At 49.7% G+C, this 19647-nt stretch overlaps 1 protein-coding gene across 2 annotated transcripts in view; it reads right to left on the reverse strand.

The window, feature by feature from the left end:
• Positions 1 to 1750, reverse strand: part of BEAN1 (brain expressed associated with NEDD4 1) — a 35121-nt gene extending 33371 nt beyond the window's left edge. For both annotated transcript variants that reach the window (XM_038538785.1, XM_038538782.1), the window contains exon 1: positions 1635 to 1750. The gene's annotated coding sequence lies outside the window, so the exon portion shown is untranslated. The remainder of the gene's footprint in view (positions 1 to 1634) is intronic.
• Positions 1751 to 19647: the final 17897 nt, after the last annotated feature.

Below are 19647 nucleotides of genomic sequence, written 5' to 3' on the forward strand. Positions count from 1 at the left end.
CTGAGACCCCTCAGACCTCCCGCTGTCTCCCTGCCCTGGTGGCTGCTCCCCCTGCTGTTTTCTGCTGCGTGTCTGAACCGCCACTGCTGGAACGTCCAAGCCACCTGACAGGCAGGCTATGGCTCCTCAGGGAGAGCAATCCTCCCCCCCGCCCCTCCCCCAAACTGCAGAGTGGGGAGAGGTGTGCACAACCGGGCGCACACGCTGTGAGAAGTGCGTGAGCAGCCTCCTCCAGGGCCGCAGGCAGCAGCCAAGGGCACAGGGGAAAGGCCGTCAGATACAGTTCTTTCCCTCCTGGATGGATGTGGCGCGCTGTGGGGGAAGAGCTGGCCCAGGGAGCAGAAAGCCAGAAAGCCGGCGGAGGAGGGGCTGAGAAAGGGCAGGCCCTAAATTTTAAATCACAATTAGACGCCGTCAAGGCCTTGGGGGATTCAGAGGCCTCCCCGAAGGGGGCTGGGTGGGGGGTCGCGTCCCCACGGCCTCAGGGGAACTCACTCCGCCGCAGCATCTGCTGGTGCCCGAAACTTCCTAAAATGACACCTGTAGCCAACCTGAAATGAATCCTGGCTGCGTGCCAAGCACCACGGCAGGCGCCCCCCCCCCCCCCCACCGGCGTCATCCCGTTTCCTCCTTTCGACACACAGTCCTGGTGGGGAAACTAAGGCTGCGGGGAGGTGGAGTGTCTCTGTCTAGGGTCACACGGCGAGGAAGTCCATCAAGCCCGTCCTGCGGTACCAAAGCCCGAAACGGTCTGCTCGCAACAGAGTCCTGCCCACCTGTCCGGGGAGGAAACTGAGGCACGGGGAGGTGAAGTCAGGCTGTCTGGGGAGGGAGTCCTGCGGGGCACCCCAGAGGCGGGCGCCCGTGGGGCCGTGCGGGTGGAGACCGGGGGTCGGGCTCCCGGGGCCCCTGCCTCGCACACCTGTCACTCAGGCCTTGGCCGCCGCGACACCCGGAGGGCAGCGCCGGGTCGTCTGCGCACCCGCCTCGGGGCCGCGGGGGGCAGGGCCGCGCGAGGCCGGGGTGGGGCGGGGCGGGGCGGGGTGGGCACGGCCCGGCCTCCGAGGGCGCGGGGGACAGGCGTGTGCGCCGCCGGGCGCTGCGCAGTCGGCCGGGGCCGGGCCTGGACCCCGCGCGTCCCCCGGCGCGCAGCGGGGAGGTGCGCCCGACGGAGCAGGGCGCGGCGGGGGCGCCCCTCTCCCCCGCGCGGAGCTGCGCGCCCGCCCGCCACCCGCCCGTCGGAGGGTCGGGCTCCGGCCGCGGCCGCGGGGGGCTGCCGCTTCCAAGTCGTCGAGGCCGGAGCCCCTCCCCTCGCCCCCCGCCGACAGCGCGTCTTAGTTCCCCCTTCTTGGGTGGGCTGTTGGGGGCCCCGAGGCCGCGCTCCGGGGACCTTCCCCGCCCCGTGGCCCGGCGGCCGGCCGGGGTGCTGGGGCCGGGGGCGGGGGCGCGGGGGCCCCGAGAGGAGCGCGCCGGGCTCGGCTCCGGGCCGCCCGTCCGCCCTGCCCGCGCCGGGGCTCCGCGCCGAGCGCCCGGGGTGTGTGCGTGCGCCGGGGCCGCCGCGAGCGCGGGGAGGGCGCCGGGACCCCCTGCCCGCCCCGCCCAGCACCGCCCCGGCCCGGCCCCGCGCCCCTTACTCGGCTTGGCCGCCTTGCTCCGCTCGGCGAGCCGCGGTACCGGCTCCAGCTTCGGCTCCCGCTCGGGGTCCGGGTCCCGCTCCGGCTCCGGCTCCGGCTCCGGCTCCGGCTCCCGCGCGCGCTATCCGGCTCCGCTCCCGCTCCGGCTCCCGCTCCGGCTCCCGCTCCCGCTCTCCCGCTCTCGTTCCCGCTCGGATGCCTCTGCGCTCGGGCTCGGGCTCGGCTCGGGCTCGGGCTCGGGCTCGGCCTCGGGCGTCCGCGGGGGGGCTGCGCCGCTCCGCCTCGGCCGGGTCCGCGCGCAGGGCGGGGCGGGCGGGGCGGGGTGCCGGCGTGGGTGGACCTTGCGGGCCCGTCGCGCCCCGGTGCCGGCTTGGCGGCGGCCGTCCCTCCTCCCTCCCTGCCCGCCCTACCCGCCGGTCCCGTCCCGTGCCCCGGCCACCGTCCCCTCGCTGTCCGCACGCCCCTGCCCGCCTGCCTTCGGCCCCGCTCCTCCCCCATGGCCCCGGCCTTCCGCGCCCCCCGGGCCTGGCCGCGCCCGGCCGCGGGCTTCGAGGCTTCCGCAGCGCGGGGCGGCCGCCGGGGTCGCCCCCGGGACCCGGCGGAGGGCGGAGGGCGGAGGGCGAGGCTGGAAGCGCGCTCGACACCCACGCCAGCAGGCGGGCAGGCCGGGAGGCAGGGCGCCCTGCCGCCGGGCGCACGGGCCTGTGTGGGAGGGGGACGGGGGCGGCGGGAGCGCGGGGCAGGGACGGACCGCCGAGCCCTCGGACCCCGCGGAGGCACCGCTGGCCCTGGGGGCGGGGGCTCGGGGCGAGGCCGCAGGCGCGGTCGGGGCCCGCCAGGTGTCCGCTAGGCCGCCCGGGCCTCCCTCTCCTGAGCCGGCGTTGCCCGCTTCCTCCACGCCCCGTGCCCTCTGCCCTGCGCTCCCCACGAATCCCAGGCACAGAGCTTGGCCCTGGCACGTGGGCCTGCCCTGGCTGCATCCCGCTTGGGGCCTTGGACGAGTCTAGCTCATCCTCCAAGTCTTCCTTGCTTCATTGCAGCAGAGCTCCGGCTTATTGCGCCCCTTACTTCGTTACTTCGGCCTCCCCTGCTTGATTGGGAAGGAAGCTCCCGGAGTCCTGCGCTGGCCCTGCCCGCTAAACTTGATGAATGAATTGATGAAATACTGTCGGCGACTCTCTCCTAACTCCCATTTTGTCGATGGCAGCTTGGAAGTGATTCTCATAAAGAAAACACGAGGGCAAAGAGCTATGCGTGGTTATGATAAAACGGACTAGTGGAGGAGCCATGGGATGGCTCCAAACATAAGCAAGGCCCCGCGTGGGTCCCGTGGGAGGGTGGAGGCAGAGCAGGGTCTGGCGAAGAAAACAAACCCCACTCTCAGTTCGGCCACTCATTGTGTCTTGGGCAACCCTGGCTTGAGGGGCAGAGTGACCTGCGTGATCCAGGGCTTTGGCATGTGAAGACAGTTCCCAACCTTCTTTGGTAACTGTTCATTCTGGGCTCTACTGTCACCCCATCCCCTCCCCGAAACAGGAGAGGGTGGGACCCAGGCTGGGGGATTCCGGTTCTGTTTGGGGCTACTTATGGGGGCAAATGTGCTATGGGGCGGAATGGGACCAGAATAAAGGGAAACATCTTTGAGAGTCCTTAGAAAGGGGAACTGAGAGTCCTTTAGTCCAACCCTATACATCTATTTTATGGATGAATGAATGAAGAACTAGAGAAAGGAGGGAACAGGCCAGGGCCAGAGAACTGGGATTGGTAGCTCTCGGACTCCCAGGCCAGGGCTGTGCCCACTGCACAACGCCAATAAAGGTAATCTTGACCTCCCTGAGCAGACACTTAGCAGGTGATCCTTGCAGGATGGATACTCGGGTTGTTAGTGGTTTTACCTGTAAGCTGTCCAGTTTGGTAAGACTGTGCACATGTGTTTTGCGGGTGGCACTTTAAGGGAGAACTTGGGGAAGGCTCTGACCCTTAAGAATTCGTTTCCCTGCCACCTCCCCTTGAACATCAGTGGTCTGACAAAGCTGACTTGTTCTTTACGCTGGAGCCCAGAACTGGTTTCCACTGGGCCCAGTGGTGGCGGGTCTCACTCCAGGGAGTTGAACTATGTCCATTTACCTACCTTCCTGTCCATCTGCAAATATCTGTTAGTGTGGGACACTTGTGAAACATCAACAGGCAGAAGAAGAACATAGAAAGTGGTCAACGTTACTCCTGAGTGTTCTTTTTCTTTCCTTGTCATTGTAGAACTCTACAGGCATCCTTAAGTGGAGCGGGCTGTCTCTCTTCTGTCCACGTCACACTTTTAATGGCTCCCTAGCATTGCATCAGATAGTTGTACTATACCTTGTTCAGCTAATCCTCTATTGCTGTGCTTAGTCCATTTCTAGTTTTTCACACGTGGAGACAACACTTTGACGAACATTACCATGGGTAGGTTTGTGCACGTTCATGATTATTCTTTATTTCAATGGGTATGCCCATAGATTTTTGAAGCTTTCTTCTAATGGGGTCAGACTTGTAGGAGGGGCATCTCCTAGGCACCAAGGTAGCATAGTGGTGTGTAGGGACTGCATGACCAAGAGGGTGGTGTAGGTGGGGTAGGGAGGCTGGAGGGAGGAGCCTTCCAGAAGACAGGCAGTGACAGTGAGGTGCCCTGAGAGTCCTCAAATGCCAGGCTATGAGGATTTGTCCTAGAGTGTGCTCTGTATCACTCCTGTTACTGATAAGGTATGGTCACCTTACCAACTCTATTGCTGAAGGGAATCTTCTGATACTAGAGGTGAGGAGGGAAGGGTTTTGAAAGTATTAGGATGGTCTAGCTTCTTGGTGGCTTTTTGTCTAAAAATCCATTAGACCTTTCTGGAAGATTACCTCTCTCAAGTATGTCCCTTAGACAGAATTATCTCAAAAGCATCTTCCCAGCCTTGAATTACATTCAAAGCCCCCCCCCCCCCACCATTGCCTTGACTTTGGGGGTGGAGAGCACACCATTTTCCAAAGAAGGGAAGGCGAAAAGGGAGGGAGACCTATCCCACCAGCTTTTCAAAGCCTTTTCCTCTTTCCTTCTGATTCTTGTTAAAGGTCCTCTTGACTGTGTCTTGGTGGTGTTAGGAGAGATGAAAGAAGGGGCCTGGGGTCCCTGCTCCATGCGTGGGGGGGCGGTTCTGGGAGCAAGACCCTTCTAGGGCCCAGGAGCCGGTAGGCTCAGGTGCAGGCGCTGAGGTAGAGGGAGAGAGGCCTGGTGTGCAGAGCTATCTGCCAAACCCGAAGCAGCTCCTTCTGGATCTGCTCTCCAAGCTGAGAGCTTGGAGAATTCTGCACTGTTGCTCCACTTTACAGATGAGGTGACTGAGCCTTCTGAGTTCAAGTGACTTTCCAGAGTTCCACAGCTCTTTAAGCTACACCCAAGAAGATGCTGATGCACTTTAAAATAGTCAAAAAAGATTACCAGGTATCTTTTAAATTGGATATTAGGTGTTAGCTCACCTATGGTTATCTGTTTTCTTTTTTAAAAATATTTTATTTATTTATTAATGAGAGACGAGAGAGAGAGAGAGAGAGAGAGAGAGAGAGAGAGAGAGGCAGAGACATAGATAGAGGGAAAAGCAGGTTCCTCATGGGGAGCTTGATGCAGGACTCAAGCCCAAGACCTTGAGATCATGACCTGAGCCAAAGGCAGATGCTCAACCACTGAGCCACCCAGGTGTCCCTGGTTATCTGTTTCTAAGGGATTTTGTGCCTTTCATGGTCTTTGAGCTATTTTCCGGTTTTATCAGTTGAATAAAACTGATTATCATGCAGAATATTCTTGGCTACTGAGATGCACATGAATGTTGTCAGGTGCGGTCAATTGATATCTTAGGGGTGGCCTAAAAACTATATACACGTGGCTGAGCTTTAGATTCACCTTTGAATTGTGTATAATCTTTTTTTTTTTTTTGAATTGTGTATAATCTTATTGGTTCCCTCACTGATTAATGTGTTAAAGTCTTTGATGAATGTTTATTTATGTTTGTATAACAGTCATGATTTTATCCTTTAAAAATGTATCCTTTATTGGTAGAAAGCTTGGCATTGCATCCAGATGGGTCTTACACCAATGCTTTGTCTTTAATTGGAGGCACCAGGGCCTTGGGCCCTCCGAAGAGAGGGAAATTAATGTAGGCTGGGTTAATCCTAGAGAGCTTTCTGAAAGAGGGACTTTGAGAGAGGGGGAAGGATTTATAGAGGGAGGCTTTCCAGGACAGATGGCAGGGTGTGGGATCAGGAAGGAGGAGACAGGTTGGTAAAGAGACCTATCTGAATGAAGGGTGGACTGTGGGGCTCCAGGTGCCAGCAGGCGGGTGGTGGTGAGATCCTAGGTAAAGGAAGCTGTACCTGATGCTGTAGGCTCCTGAGGGAGGAAGGGACTTAATGAAATGGATATGTTAAGAAGGCTGGTGTCTGGGTTTCTAAACTCTTCAAGGGACTTAATAAAACTTGGCCACCCATTCTCCTGGCTGGAGGGGCTAGGGTGGGCTGTCCCTCTGTCTCCCCTTTAGGAGGAAAAGCCACCCTTTTAGGCCCCTAAGAGAAGTCTTCAGGTGCTGAAGTGTAAAAGACAGCCCCTCCTCTGGGGGGACTTCATTCTGGGCCTGCTTGAAGATTTGTATTTAGGGTAGAGCCTATTTTAGGTAAACTGGCTGAGGAGTGAGCAGGGTTGTGTACAGATCTTTTTGCTGCTACTCGCAGCCCAGTCATGACATGTCTTCATAGAGACTAGCCTCTCTGATAGCCACACTGCATGCATTATTTAACTTCATTCCAATGTTCTGTAGCAGGGGACAGCCTTTTCTGGTGTTTCATGTAGAGCAAAGAGGTTTACGGAGGTCAAGTCACTTGCTAAACGTCACATAGCTAATTAGGGATAGATCTCAGATTTGCACCCAAGCCCGCCTGCCCCCAAACAAGTAAAGCCAAAATAAACATGATCTCTCCTTTGTAGGGCTCACTGCCTGGAGAGGGTGACGGACATTAACCACACTGAGCTACAGAGAAAGAGGTAAGGTTGCAGTGATGGGGCATGCCACAGGAAAGATGTGAGAGAGTATTCTAGGAGGTGTGACCTTGTGAGGGTGTGCGATGAGGCAGGAGAAATGGGCAGAGGTCAGGATTGCTTTGGATCCTGAATGTAATGAAAGGCATTAGAATGTTGTAAACAATATTGGAGGTGTGGTGATGGCATAACCAGATCTGCATTTTGAAAGGACAGCTTTATTGGCAGTGTGGACATGATGGGGGGCAAGACAGAATGGAGGCAGGAAGGCCAGTGAGGTGGTGATCACCCTGGCCCAGGAGAGACGTGATGGTGTCCCTGGAGATGGAGGAAGATGGACCAGGTGGCAAGAGCTGTCGAGGTAAAGTCAACGGGACTCGGTGATGTGCTGAGTATGGGGGTTGAGGGAGTGAGTAGAGTAGAGTCAAGGATCATCCCTGGATTTCTAGGTGTGCTGCTGGGGGATGGTGCTGCCATTCACTGAGGAGCGGAACACTGGAAATTTGGGGAAGATGAATGTGAATTTGATTTTATACATGTTGGATTTCAGGACTCACTGGCAGGCAGCAGAACTCTGAGAGGAGTCTAGGGCGGAACCCTAGGCTTGGACGTGTAGGCATTGGAATTGATGGATGCATCCATTTCTATCTATTCATGTATCCATCTATTTTCCTAGATGGATACATGAATCCTATCCTTCCTATCCACGTGTCCTTACTCCCATCGTCCTATCATCTATCCATTTATCCGCTCATTCACCCATCTATCCTCTCACTTACCCACCTATCCCTTCTCCTACCTTCCTGTCCACCCACCATCCATCTGTCATCTATCTAACCTTCCTCTCATCTATCCACCTCCGTATCCTCCCACACATCCACTTATTCTTCCTCCTATCCATTTAGCCATCCTTACACTCCCATTTATCCAGCCATTTACCCAACTATCTACCCTACCTGCATCTATACACCCGTGCATCCCATATGTACTTACCGATGTCCACTATAGACCTAGCAGTTTGCTGTGTACCGGTGAAAAAAAGAAATGATGTAGAAAAACCAAGTCCATGCTCTTAAGGAGCCCACAATCTGTTAGCAAAGGCAGACGTGTAAACCCGTGGTCACAATAGTATGTTTTCTGTGCTAGATGTGTGCAAAGGAAGGACACCTAACCCAATCTGAGGAGGTTAGAATAGGCTGTTTTGAGATCGTGCTCCTTGAGTTGAGTTTAAAGTTCTTTTAAATTGTCAGGAATACAGTAACTTGGAATATTGGGAGCAAACTTGAGTGCGAGTGAGCGGTGTATTATAAGAGAAGGCTGAAACGGCAGGTCCATAGTGTTTTCTAACACTAACAACCAATTCTCCAACTCCTCAGATACCAGTTGAGCTTCCAACAATTCAATTCAGTTCTGACAGTAACTACCAGAGGTTCACATAGACACCCCGTAACTTAAAGGCTCAATACCACAAGACTGCTCACCACTCTAGGTCCCACTCACCAGGCTACAATTCTGGCTCTAAGTCGAGGTTTCCCTTGATCCCCTCCTTGGGTTCAATAATTTGCTAGAATGGTTCGCAGGACTCAGGGAGACATTTTGCTTAGGTTTATCAGTTTATTACAAAGTATACAACTTAGGAACAACTAGATGGAAGAGATGCATAGGGCAAGCTTATGCAGGGTTAATGTGTGGTGTTTCCATGATCTCTCTGGGAACATCACCCTCCAAGCACTTTGACATATTTACCCATCAGGAAGCTCATCAAACCTCATTATTTAAGAGGTTTTATACAGCTTAATTTCCAGCCACCACCACTGTCACCCTACCCTGTCCCTCTTCCTGAAGGTTATTGGGTGGGGCTGAAAGTTCCACCACTTGACCTTTCTGGTGACCATACCTATTCCGAAGCTGTGTTAGGGTCCCATCAGAAATCGCCTCATTGGCATAAACTTAGGTGTGATCAAAAGGGCTTGTAATGAATAACCAAAGATTCTCCTATCACTTAGGAAATTCCAGGAATCTTAGGAGCTCTGCACAAAACCTAATATAAGGAAAGGTGCTGCTATCACAAAATCTATCTCTCACTGTATCACAGCAAATTGTAAAGGCCTTGAATAACAGGCTGAGGGCCTTGGGGGCCACATGAGGGCTTTATGGAGGGGGTGACCTGATCAGCTTGGTGTTTTTGAAGATCTCTCTGCCTACCTTGCAGAAGATGGGGTGGAGTACATGTGTGCAGAGGGGTTCAAATGGTTCAGTCTCTGTAGGATGAGGACTTTGGTCAATGATGTGCTGTGGGTTCAGCCCCTGATGTTGGCCAGTCCCCCACATTTGGCCTGGACCAGAACCAATTCTCACTTCTCTTATTTGGCCAAGGGTGAACTCAAGGCAGCCAGGCTGAGGTTTGTGTCATGAGGAAGATTTAGGTATTCTCTATTTTCCAGGGTGGCATACTGTACCCTCCTACCATCTTTAGTTTGCTGGTGGTCCCTCTCCAGCTATGGCTGCTATGGACTTTCATCAGTTGCTCACTGGCTCCTCTGTCAGGGTCATTAGGAAGTATCTCATTTCCATGCCCCACTTTTCTACCTCTATAATTTATATTCACAAAACTCATTAACTTCCCATCAGTCACACCACAGTGTTTTGTTTGGCCCTATGAAATCTCCATCCTGGTGGCTGGCCATTGACACCTGACAGTGTTCAGCCCAGGTGGAGATGCTGCAACGAGTCTAGATGTGGCCCTGGTCTTCAAAAAAGCTTGCAGCAGGGATGAAAGATTGATCTGGGGGTGCTCTCAGAGATCTGGACCAAGGGACATCAGTGTGTGGAAGGGGAAACAGCTCAGTTTGCAGACTTGGGCAGACCTGAGTTCAAGTCTTTGCTCTGCCATTTACTGGATTGTGACTCTGGGCAAGTCACTTTACTTCCTCTGAGCTTCAGTTTAATCATATATGGAAGGAGAAAGATAATACTTACCCATCCAGGGACACCTGGGTGGCTCAGTGGTTGAGCGTCTGCCTTTGGCTCAGGGCGTGATCCCTGGTCCTGGTATTGAGTCCTGCATTGGGCTCCCTGCAGGAAATCTGCTTCTCCCTCTCCCTGTGTCTCGGCCTCTCTTTGTATCTCTCATAAATAAATAAATAAAATCTTAAAAAAAAAACCTTAACTATCTAAATCTGGACTTTTTCGAGGGCCTAGAGCAGGAACAGAGAAGCAGGTGGGACCCTCTTGTCTCTGCACTTCTCTCCTCTTTTTCTTTTTTAATTTTTATTTATTTATGATAGTCACAGAGAGAGAGAGAGAGAGAGAGGCAGAGACATAGGCAGAGGGAGAAGCAGGCTCCATGCACCGGCACCAAACCGCTGCGCCACCCAGGGATCCCTTCTCTCCTCTTTATCCATTATTCCATAAAAAAGTCTATACTCCAGCTTGGGGGTGAGTTGATAGCACCTCAATTCCCACCATGAGCAAAACTAACTGACCATCTTTCAAGGTCAAGTTCGGATTCCCAAGAGAGAATCTGATTGGCTGAGTCTCATCAAGTGTCTACTTCTGTTCCAATCAACTGTGACCAAACGGATGGGGTCATACAGCACAAACGTGACAGCTAGTGGAGGTTTGCATGAGCAGGGGATAGTTCTCAGAGAAAGTGGGGATTTGTGAGTTGAACAAAACTCCCCAAAGTGTCTCCTATACTATCTCAGGTTTTTTGGGAAGATTAAATGGGATGATGAATGTAAACTTTTGGCACAGTTTCTGGTATGTACTATGGGCTGTATAAGTGGTAGCTGTTATCGTTCATTCACTGCCTGGCTTAATAAGCACTTACTGAGTGCCTGGTTTGTACTAGATCCTACACTAAGTACTGAGGACAAAGCTTGAAAAATGAGAGTAATAAAAGTGAAACTATTCCACAGGGTTGTTGCCAGAGTTGAAAGGAATAATGCAAGCAAAATGTTTAGTACAGTTCCCATCGCATAGTGAAGTCTCAATAAATGTTGCCTACTACAAATGTTGAATGTCTAATTGCAAAAGAGCAAAAAAAAAATTGTATGGCTTTTCTATATGTTTTTTTTTGGTTCCCTGGCCACAGGACTGAGACATCTTTGGTTACAAAAATAGATTTCAGTGATCAAAATAATGACAGCTGCCAGACTGACAGTTTTCAGATGGTGCATTTGAGTCTAATTTAAAAGTTTAGAAAAATAACATTGGCATCTTCTGAACTCCACTTAAATTATTAACTAGTTACTAACTAACTTAGTTAAAAACAGCCATGTGCAACCTGTGATTGTCTTTATTTTCCTGACCAAGAATGGATGAACCTGTCCATCAACAGGAGAATAAATTGTGGATAGCCACATGCTGGAGTATAGCAAGGAGAGTAAACACACTACAGTACAAGAAATGTATGCGCAACTGACAAACAGGGTTGAGCAAGAGGAGCCAGACACTGAATGATTCTATTTATATAATGCTCCAAAATAAGAAAAGCACATCTACGGTGTTAGAAGTCTGGGCAGTTTGCCCTTGGTGAGGTATTGGTGAGGTATTGGCTGGGAGGGGGCTTCAGGTGTGCTGGTAATACTGTTTCTCGATCTGGGTGCTGAGTACGTAGGTGTATTTTGTTTGTGAACATTCCCTGAACGGTCCTCTCATGTGCATTTTAATGTACGTATATTATACTTTTGAGAAAAAGTCTTTAAAAAAGCAAAAGTGCCCCATTTTTTGTGCATCTGCCCGGTTGAGGCAGTCTAGGCTGGCTCCCAGCTGGAGCGTGGAGGAGGGATTGGGATTTCAGGCAGAGGGGCAAAGGGAAGGAGCTAGTATCTATTAAGTCCCTCAGCAAACTTCCTTTCCATGCTTAGTAGCAAAAATAGTTTCACTTCTTCTAAACAACATTTTTCCTTTTTGTTTATTTTTAGGTATCTCTTGAATATTGTGAACCTTAAGATAGAGGGAGCTTCCCACTATAGTGGTTGTTACTGACAGCCAATCTTTGGGGTCCCCCTCTGGCAAGTGCAGGGATTGTGTCTTTCAGAGCCATCTCCAGTTTTTTCTTTGATTCCTTATCCTTTATTTTCCTTTGTCCCACTTCACTCACTTATTTAAAAAAAAATATTGTAATGCATGTGTTTCTCTTGTCCTGATTCACTCACTTATTTAAAAAAATTGAGATGTGTGTATGTTTCCTTTGCTCCTAGTTACTCGCTTGTTAGAGAAAACATTATCCGTAGTATGTGTGTGTTTTTAAGTGGCTTTGATTCTCTTTGGAAGAAGATGGTATATGAATAAACCAGTGGTGCAGAAAACATTTATAGAAAACCTGCATATGTGTCAGGCATTTCTACCACCCGTCTTAGAGGATAGTTACAGGGGAGAGTCGTGGTTCAGGAGGGGCTGGCCTGGCACAGAGTCGGTGCCCGATGCATTTGTCGGTGGGAGGTAGGGCTGGAACACGAGACTGCATGAGGCCTTTGCTCTCTCTAAGTTCCGGAAAGCACAGAGAAGTTCGCTCTGGACTGGCTCAGGAGGTCTGGGTTTGGAGGCAGAAAACCTGGTTCTGTTTCTGCTCTGCGCTTTACCTGCTGTGCTCCCTGCAGCACACTGCTTGCTCTTTCAGTACCTTGGTCCAGCAGAAGGGTCTTATGAAGGCACTGCCTGGGACCTGCGTCTCCAGCATCTTCAGCCTATGGCCCCCTCTGCTGGGGCAGCTAACAAGTGTGAAGGGAACCCTAAACCCTGCCTCTCTTTTCTGTCCTAGTCCTCTCTATCAGAGTTCCTGGTGATTCTTGGGGACTCGGGTACGTCTCCACATCACCCACACACATTCACAAGACTCAGAAGAACAGAGAATCCGACACCCGATGTGACCGCTCTGGGGGGCTTTGCTGCCCTCTGCACCTGCTCCTCTTAAGCAGGCACAGCGGCTTGGAGACTTAAGAGAGTGGAGACAGCAGGAAGCCTGGACGGTCAGAGGGAGATAGTGCCCCTCTTTGCCCCTCCGTTAGGAGGTAGTCTGGCTGCTATTCGTTTTGAGCTGCCTGGGATGGATTTGAAATGCTGCCAGGAGAACTTGTCCCCCAGAAGTACAGTAACCATGCCATCTGAAGGCATGGACCGTGCACATCCCAGCCTGGAGCAGCTGAGCCTTTACACACAGGGCAAGGCAGGGCAGCCTGGTGGACAGCAGAGTCTTGAGAATTCAGCCCCGTGGGGAAGGAACTGTTCCTCAGCATCTCTGTTTGGACTATCGCCTTGTTCATTTTCACCCTCACAGTGTGCTGCAGGCATTCCGCCCCCTAAAACAGGACGCACAGTGGCCTTGACATAACTTCTCAGTTCAGTCTTGAAGAAAGAACACCCCTCCACACTGCAACCATGGAGCTTCCTTAAATCAACCCAGGTCTTTGCTTAAGGCCTTCAGTAGCTTCTGTTTGCAGAGTCCACACTGGAAAGCAAGTTAGAATTTTTCTGATCTGGTCCCCGCTCACCTCGTAGGTTCCATTGCAGTCACTCTCCACCTGAACCCCCGTGCTCCAGCTGCCTCTAACTTCCAAAGACCCCCTTCAGCAGCTTCTCTGACCGTATCTTCTTGGAGGTTGAATTAATTATTAGGGATCTGGGGTTCCTAAACATGCTTCGCATTTCAAAATGATAGAAATTGTGTAATGTTTTCTTTTGTGTTTGTACACACATGCCTCCCCATTTGTGAGCCTTTGGAGGGCAGGAACCTAGTGTCCCCAACTCAGGGCATGGCTCAAGGCTCCATAAACACTTCCTATGCAAGTCGAATCGAATCATAAAGACACAGGGTCGACTGAGCTGGAACAGGCAGCTGCCTCTGGGGGGTCCTTCAGGCGCATGGGCAGATCTGCCCTGGCACTAATGGCCCCGAATGGCAGCCCTGTAGCTCTTTCTCTCTCCCTGACACTTCTCAGTGTGTCACTTCTAGCTCTCCTCCTCCTCCCGTTCATGACTTCAAAGCTTCACAGCAGACCTGTAAGTTTCTTGAGACAATAATATCCATGACTGCTAAATAAATAAGCTATATTCACAGACAATTCAGTAAAAAACTAGGTCTAGTGAGAATGAATTCTCACCAGGAGATTGATGGCTGCTGCGCACAAGTCCTCTGGAAGGCAAAACAAAGCACACTTCTTTATTTTAAGATACTTTAAGACTTATAAAAATATTCGAAAAACAGAATTCATGTGTATCCTTCATCCAGCTTCCCCTAATGATAACAACTTTCAAAACCACAGCCCAGTGATCAAAACCAATTAACAACAGCGGTACGATACAATTATTGTTGCTTACGTGAATTTCACCAGTTTTCCTCAAATGTTCTTCTGTTTCAGGATCTGCTCCAGAATCCCACATTGTTCATGGTGATTGTGTGTCCTCAGATTCTTCCAATCTGTAAGAGTTTCTCCTTCTTTCCTTACTTTCATGACTTTGACATTTCTGATGGAGCTTTTTATTTGCTTCTGGTTCCTGGTTGGTTTCTAGAGGATCGAAGTTCCTGGAGGTCTGCCTTTAGCATGAGTTCTGGATAAGTGCTGCTTTTTCTTTCACCCCTCTCATTCTCCTTGATTCCCTCGGGATTCTCTGGAGCAAGAGTCAGAGGAGGGAAAGCATCATGCGGAGCGATTAGTGTTTCTTGACTTGGGTGTTAGCTGTCATGTTCCGAGTTCCCAGTCACGTCTGTAGTCAACTATGCAACTGGCCATGCGTGTTGACTTCGGGATGGATGCAGATTCCCTCCCATTCCTCCTTTTCTGCAAATCTTTCTCCATTCCTCCCCTCTCCCATTTGTCCCCTATTGGTGACAGAGTAGAGGAGGCTCCAGGGCTGACAGACCTGGTGCACACACTTCCCTGGAGTCATGCTCTGGGATACTTCTGCCAGGTTGCTGGTGGGGGAGTCAGTGATTGGGAAGTGGGATAGTGTGCTGGTCCCTACAGTGTCCTGCACTCACTGGTGGGGTCACGTGACCCATGAGGGTAGGGACAGGAGCAGGGGCCTGGGCGAGCAGTCATCTGGGGTAGCAAAGCATCCGTCAGCTCAGCCCCCATCACATTCAGAATGTGCTCCTCTAGTGATGAGTCTGGGCTTTCTGAAGGTCAGTGGAAGGATGTGCTAGAACCCATTCACGTTCATTCATCTGTTTATCTAACCAGAGCATACCCTGGTTGGTTATCTTTATTATTTGTTGTTGCTGTCATTGTTATCAACTCCTAGGTATGGGGACACAGGGATGGAATCAGACTCAGGCAGGGCCTGAGTGCTCATAGAGACAGGTAGTCTGTAGAAGATCTCAGTGCCATGTGATAAAGGCTTTGTTGAAGGGGTGTATTGAATTTATGGGAACAGGGGAGAATGAATGACTTAACTATGACAGGAATGTGCAGTGGAAGGGGCAGGGGACCCTAAAGGATTTAGAAGGGTTAGGGTAGCAAATAGGGAAGGGACTGATTTTTTTTCCAGGGGAACAGCATAAGCAAAGGCCTGCAGTGGAGAAAGCCTGTGATTACCTGAAGGAATTGGAAGCTCCCTACTCCTTTACCCCTTTATTCATTCATCCATCCATTTGTTGTGGACTGTGTGTGCTGGGCATAGGGCCACCAAGGGGAGGTGGATCTGGCCTTGTCTAAGGGTCTTATGGTCAGGGAAAGAAGACAGACAGTTATTATGAGAGCAGAAATATATACTGAGTTCTTAGGGAGGAGAGAGTGATGGGTGAAGATGGCTTCTTGGAGGAGGATATCTTTGAGGTGGAATTGGGCAAGTGAAGATGCAAAGAAGGGACTCTTTACTGAGAGAACAATGTGTGCAAAGGCCCAGAGGTCATGGGCTCATTAATTCACTGACTATTTCCATTCATTCAGCAAATACATACTGCCAGCCATGTGTCTGTATCGCACATAAGGGTTACAAAGGGAACAGTTATGGAGCTTGGGTTCCAATGGAATGTTTCGATCAGTTTAGGCTAAGTTATGCTGTGCTAACAAACAGCCCCCCCCCCAATCTCAGTGGCTTGCAAAAATGAAAGTTTGTTTTTTGCTCATGTTATATGTTCATTGCTGGGGCAGAGAGAATAGAGCTGGTGCAACCACAAGCTTGTTCTTCAAGTTTCTGCTCCAAAATGGCAAGTTTCACTCACATTCAACAAATTGAATCACCCACCCAAGCTTGACATCAATGGGTTGGGTATGTGTAATTCTCCCATGGGGAAGGGCAGTGCATATTTTGACCACTAAGACAGCCTGCCATTTTTCTGAGGAAGGGCTAACAGCTTAATGTGACAGTGTTTGGCATGAAGGCAAGTATGGCAATGAAGAGATTAGAATGTTAAGGAAAAGCCAGATTATGCAGGGCCTTGGGTAGTAGGCTGAGGAGTTTAGGCTCTGTCATCTGACATGGAGAGCCATGGAAAGTTTGAAAAATTCTGTTTGTTGAGCTTAAGGGAGTGCAAGATCTGATATGCACTGGAGACACATAACTTCAGTGAAAGCAGGAGAATGACTGGTGGGGGTTGAGGCTAGAGGTAGAAAGAGCAACTGGGGAATTTGGGGAATACCATAGTAGAGAAGGAAGAGGGCCTCAACTAAGGCCAGCACAGTTTAGAGGAGAGGGCTTCAGGAGATGACAGGAGCAAAGTCAAGGGAATTTGTTCATTAGCATATTGTTCAACAGATATTTTGGAAAAGATAGAATACACAAGTAAGTGAGTACATACACTTGGCCTTGTGTGCCAATGATGTGACCAATAACCAATCACTTTTAAAATGAGACGGGGCGCCTGGGTGGCTCAGTCGGTTAAGCGCCTGACTCTTGATTTCAGGTCAGGTCATGATCTCAGGGTCTTGAGATGGAACCCAACATTGGGCGCTGTGCTGGGTGTGGAGTCTGCTTAAGAGTCTCTCCTTTTCCCTCCGCCCCTCTCGCCCTGTTTGTGCACACTTTCTAAAAAATAAAAATAACAATAATAATAATAAATAAAATGAGACAGACCCTGATTAAATATCTCTCCATTAAAAAAATGTTGATTTAAAGAAATGTATATTTACATACAGTAATACTCACTTTTTTGGGGAGTACACTTCTATGATTTTGCCAATACATAGGCTTGGTTAACCACTGCTACAGATAAAATACTGAACAGTCCTGTCACTCCCAAAATCTCCCTTGGGCAACTTCTCTTTGTTAGTCAAATCCTCCTTCCTTGCCAACTCCTGGAAATCCTGATCTGTTCTCTGTTGCTCTAGTTTTGCCTTTTTCAGATGTTGTATAAATGGAATCACAAAATATGTAGTCTTTGGAATCTATCCTCTTTTACTTAGCATATTTCATTTGAGATCCATTCAAGTCATTGTATGTATCAATTTTTCCTTCCTTTTTGTTGTTCAGTAGTATTTTGTTATATGTCTGTACTAGAATTGGTGTGAAAGGAAGGAAGGAAGGAAGGAAGGAAGGAAGGAAGAAAGAAAGAAAGAAAGAGAAAGAAAGAAAGAAAGAAAGAAAGAAAGAAAGAAAGAAAGAAAAAGAAAAGAAAGAAAGAAAGAAAAGAAAAGAAAAGAAAGAAAGAAAGAAAGAAAGAAAGAAAGAAAGAAAGAAAGAAAAAGCAAGCAAGCCCCAGATCACTTGTCACCCTTCTCTGTGCTCTGCAAAACGTTAGCTGCTTTCAGTGGACTGTGACCTGTTTGCCCCAGGTGGGGCTTTTTTCTCCTGCCAAACGCTCTCCACCTGAAGGTCGTCTTCTGCTTAGCAAGGAAAACCCTTGAACTCAAAGGTAGAACTTTTGTTTTTTTCCCTTTGATGGAAAGGAAGACTCACTTCCGGCTCAGAGTCTCATCAAAAAACAAGACTTCCTTGCACAGCTTCCTGTGTAACATCGTTAAATGTCCCTCCAGGAACCATTACTCAGGAGTGTATTAAGTCAATTTTGCTTTTAATGCCGCAGGCCAGAAAAGCGCATTGTAAAGTCCTGTGAAATTTCTGAATGTTGGTGCTACAGAGCTTTCCCAGACATCCCCAGATGGCCTCAGGATGGGCTGTGGGAAAATGGTTCCAGCTCTTTCTCTTACAACTTTGAGAAAGAGTAATGTAGGGTATTTCTATGCTTTTGCAGAATCGTATGAAGATCACCTGTCTGGAAAACCAGGTTTTTCTCATTACATGGACTGCAATTGCTCTGCTGCAGAAAGTTCATGGAAATTTGGTGTTAAAGGACTCCAAATAAATGCTTTCAAAAATTTAAAAAAAAAAATCAAATTAATAAACCTTCTAGCAATAGTTTTGCCTGGTTCAAAAGCAATGGTTTTAAAAGCAGTTTGGTTAATTAATTATTTTATTTTTAAAATATTTTATTTATTCATGAGAGAGAGAGAGAGAGAGAGAGGCAGAGACACAGGCAGAGGGAGAAGCAGGCTCCATGCCAGGAGCCCAATGTGGGACTAGATCCCGGGATTCCAGAATCACGCATGCCCTGGGCTGAAGGCAGGAGCTCAACCACTGAGCCACCCAGGGATCCCCTAATTAATTATTTTAAAAATATTTTATTTATCTGAGAGAGAGAGAGAGAGAGCAGAGAGCACAAGCAGGAAGTGTGGGAAGAGTGGGCAGAGAGAGAAGTATACTCCCCACTGAGTGGGGGGGTCTAATGCAGAGTTCAACCCCAGGATACTGGGATCATAACCTGAACCAAAGGCAGAGACTTAACTGACTGAGCCACCCAGGTGCCCCAGTTTGGTTAATTTAAAAACCAGAAAGTGTTTTTTAATAAATTGGAAACTCATTTTTTTAAAACAAAAACTCAATGTTAAAAAATGATATTTGAGGATACATTTTGCTTATCATATTCACTGTTTTTCAATTAGAAGAAAGTGATTACCTATTAGCATTAAAATAATGTCCTTTCTGATTACAAACATAGTGCGTGCTGAAATAGAAAATTTGGAAAACAGAATTAAGAAGAAAAGAAAAATTCCTAGTAATTCCAAAACCTGGAGATGAATATCTACTAGTAAGAAAAAAAAATTGGGATCCAACTATAAATAATGCATTGGATTCTGCCTTTTTTCTCGACTTTGAGTTCAGCTCAAGACCACTATGTGACAACATGACTTTTAATGGCTGCCCAGTATTTCTTTTTATGTATCTTCCATAATTTACCTACCAATTTCTTGGATATTTCCACTGTTTCCATTTTTTTTTGCCTTGTACATAACCAGAAATTAACGCTGGGGCAGATGTACTTTCTGTGTGCCTCCTAGGCTAATATTTAGAAGGGGGATTGCTGGGTGGACTAGGGTTTTGGTTGTGAGCATCAGAGACTCAGTCCATCACCTTGAGGACAGTAGGATTTATTATTGTGTGTATCCTTGATCTGGGAGGTGCCAGGAACCAGGGCACTCAGGGATGGACATTGTTTCTGACTCAGAGTCCATGCTCCAGGATTGGTTTGGTGAAAGGGCAGGGAAGAGCAGGAGGGCTGGGCATGGACCCTGAGGCAGGGTTGGTGCCAGGAGGGATTGTGCAGTGGACTGTGACCTTATAAAGCTCCCAGCCAGGCTAGAAGATCCCTAGGAGTTGAGATTCTCAGTGCCAAGAGGACTGCTGGAGGTCATAGGTGCCCTGTTTCCTTAGGAAGGTGGAGAACTAGGTCCTAGGCTCTCCCACATCAGAGCCTGGCTCAAAGGGAGGGACAGAGCCAGAGCCTAATGTGGGTTATGGGGCTGGACTTTGTCACTGCCTCTCTGATTCAGGTTTTCTGTCAAGGCCCAGACTGCTCAGAGCCTCTGGTCCACATCAAGATATCTGGTGCACTGCACTGCGGTTGCTGCTGAGCATTCGTTTATGCCATGCGCCCCCAAGTGGTCATTTTTCCCAGGACCAGCTTAATAAAGATGGTTAGCACTTCCTGGTCCAGCCTTCAACCCCCAGGTCTGGGTAAGTCTC

This window comes from Canis lupus, chromosome 5 (assembly GCF_011100685.1).
Source record: "Canis lupus familiaris isolate Mischka breed German Shepherd chromosome 5, alternate assembly UU_Cfam_GSD_1.0, whole genome shotgun sequence".
NCBI lineage: Eukaryota > Metazoa > Chordata > Mammalia > Carnivora > Canidae > Canis > Canis lupus.